This window comes from Corvus brachyrhynchos, unplaced genomic scaffold (assembly GCF_000691975.1).
Source record: "Corvus brachyrhynchos isolate BGI_N302 unplaced genomic scaffold, ASM69197v1 scaffold24, whole genome shotgun sequence".
NCBI lineage: Eukaryota > Metazoa > Chordata > Aves > Passeriformes > Corvidae > Corvus > Corvus brachyrhynchos.
In genome coordinates, this window is record NW_008237621.1 from 120,486 (window position 1) to 123,957 (window position 3,472).

Below are 3,472 nucleotides of genomic sequence, written 5' to 3' on the forward strand. Positions count from 1 at the left end.
GAACAGGTCCATGGCTTCAGGATGGCCGTGGCCCGGCCCAGCCTGGCCCAAGCAGGGCCTGGCCGGGCCCACTGGGCCCTGCTCGGGCCCCGCAGCCACCTGTCCCAGCGCCGGAAACGAGAGAGAGCTTGGGGGGGAGTTTGTCTATTCTTAAGTGTGGATCACAGAGGTGATCACAACTTTAAGTGGCTTAGAGAATTGTCCATATTCAAACTGGCCAGCTGATAGGTTCTTTCAGTTCCCAGAGGAAACTGTAAGCACCCCTTAGCAAGGACGTCCCTTCCGGGACTATGCTTGCTAACCTATGACACTGTTCACCAGTTTCTACCAAAGCCTTGTATTTCTGTGGTTGTGATGTGCCAGGCTATTGGATCCACACAGTCCAAAAGACCCAGTTTTCCCCAGCTTCTACCTGGCTAGAGGCAGGGCCCCTCTAGTCCTGGCTACCCTTTTCTCCCTGGGTGTACATTCTGGAGGTTCTTTCAGGGGGATCAGACATGTCATCCTCCCTTCTGTTATACCTAGCAGCTCAGTCACGGGAAGATGGGGCTACAGTCATTTTGGTGGAACTCCCTCTATTAATAGTTTCCTCCTTTAGTTTATGCACTTGTGCTGCCAGGACAGAAGTGGGCTTTCCATCCCACCTTCTCATATTTTCCCCATGCTTGCACAGGAAGAACCACAGGTCGACTCATGGGGAGTACCCCCTCTCCCTAGCTGTGGGACGTCAGGCTCTGATGTTGAGGCCTCTGGTTTGCACTGGTGCTACATGGAAACTGTTCTCCCTCATCTCCTTCCTCATCTCCTCCTCCATCTCCTCTTTGAGACTCTCAGCCACAGTAGACATGAGTCTGCATCAGGCCTTGGACCATGCTCTCATAATTCGTGAGTTTGGTGGCTACAGAACCCACTGTCTCTCGGTTGTCCTCGAAATGCATTGTTGCCATGAAGTTGGAGTATTCAGATGGCCCCAGATGTGCAAGGCTCCACAAAATTTGCCCTGTGCACCTGAACTTGTCAGGGTCGTTATGGTGTTGTCCGTCCTTTCCAAAAAGTATCTCCAGTACTGCCATTTTTCTCATGCATTGGATCCCTTCCTCCATGGTCTTCCAGGACATTCTATGATGGTGCTCCTGCATTCTGTCTCTGTGAACTAACCTCTTTCTTACCCTCATTATAAGCCACTCTGATTTACTAAAATATGAATATCGATCTAGTATTGATATCCAACTGAGATGGACAAAGACTCTCTAACAGTTTAGAGTTAGAAAGTGCATGTTTATTTGGCACCAGGCACTGCGTGGGATAGCTCCCTAAAACGCAGGGCCCCAATACAAGCAAACACTAAGCTTTTTATTTACAAAAATTATGAATATCCAAAATACAAATGCATATTCATAACATTAACACCTCCCATTCTCTGCTTCGTATGAAAATGAGCTTAAATGTCATTAAGCATGCGTAGTGTGTGCTATGAATTAAGTCGGTGGTCTCGAATTGGGTCAGTGGTCCCAGATAGATGAAGTAAGCTCATCTCCCTCACTTTGACCTTTTTTGCCTTTCTGAACTTTAACAATCCTAATTACTTTAGTGACCTCCAAATTTCCTCTTGCATGACTTTTGAATAGGTTCCCACAGAGGGAGGAAATTGGTAATTGTCCTTGTTCCCTAGACCAACTTATCAATGTTTCTGTTCCTCGTTCTAAGCACAGCTAAACAAACATACAAATGACAGCTCATCAGTTATTTAGTAATCAATTACTAGCATCTTGAAAAGTGTTTCAGGTCCAGCTCTCTTAACTGTGGAAATACTCACAGTTTTTTACCGGCTAGGCTCGTAGTTCAATGCCTTAGAAAGCCTCGGGCAGCCTAGAGAGGTAGCACGGGCAATCTAGCATTTCAGTAGTTACTCCCAGAGAGGAAGGGGCCCTGGCTCCTTCACAAACACCTGATCAACACCCCTGTCCTGTGTCAAGGATCCCAAATACTTTGCTTCAGTACTATCCAGTTGCACACCTGGACCCATAAGGTCCCAAACTCAAATCAACCAGGTTGAAAAAGTCTTGCACCCCTGTCTCACAATGTCTTTTTGCAGATTGCAGAGACTGTCATGCGACAGGGACTTGGTGATGATTTCAGGCTCTGGCTCCTCCACTGGTTGTGAGGGCCCTGGTACCTCATCATCATTAACTGGGCATACTGATTTGGTTTTATACTTCCTCCTCTGCACAGGGGCGACTGCTGCCGGGTGTGGCTGCCCTCGTGGTTTATCTGGAACCTGGACAATTGTAACGTCTGTTGATTCCACTGCTGCGCCATCAGCCTTTCCCTCTTTGAGGCAGGGGGAGGGATTCCAAACAGCTGGGGAAGAGTATTCCTTCAGCACCTGGCCTATCTCCTCCCATACCCCCATCCAATCTGAGTGATTCATTTCTAAGGTGGACTGGTAGATAGTGATAGGCTTTTGGTGGGCAATGATAGGCATTTGGTGGGCAGTGCTAAGCTTTTGGGCAGTGTCCCCAGCCCCTGTGGCATGTTCCTGGACAGCATCCCTAGTCTCTGGGGTAGATATCAGGGTAGTTACCCAAGGCAACCTCACCCCGTCTTTAAATGCTAAATAGACCGTAGTGAATAGGCATATCATCAACACCAGCCATTGTATGATATCATTAGCATCTAGAGAAAATTTGAACCCTTCAAAAGCTGGTGGGGTAGGGCCAAAGAACTGGGTGAAGGATTGGGAGAAAACTCCCCCCTGTGTTGCTTCCTCACAATAGGTACCATTAATGAGGAAACCCCAAAGATACAAACTTAGTCTGTGATAGTTATATAGCCATGTGCCCACATTCCAGAGGAAGTTTACAAACCTTGAATTCCTCACCTTATTGACCCATTCTGCAAACTGGATAACAGCCACAATAGCCATAGTCATAGTGTTGCCTGGAAATAGAACAAACCTTCCCAAACAATGTTAGAATAATATAAAAGCAAACCTGTTGCAGCGGGGATTTCTGCAACATGTATAGACAGCAAAGCCCATGGAAAGAAATAGGGACTGATTCTTGATAGATGTTTTTCAGAGATTTTTATTTTCCAGCCGCATGGCTGGGGTCCAGCCCAAGAACTGAGCAATCATGGGACAACCAGGGTCTTCCCCGTGCTGGGGAACACAAAATAACCAATGGGGAACAGGATTAGGGTACATGTGACCAGGGAGCAGGGAAACCCCGTGCCTCTACCCCAGGGTCCCATCTCCCAGGACCCCATGGCAGGGGGGACGAACCCCAACACTTCACCCTTTTGTTTTAACTAAAAGAGATTTAAAACTTAACATTGAAAACAACTGGATAAACATAAGATAACAAGAACAGTTTCAAAAGAAAACAAGCCGCCCTCCTGAGTCTTTAAATGTCCAAACAGATTTTTTCTCTGGAACATCTTAGGGCTGGCAGAAGGGAGACAGGACTCTCTG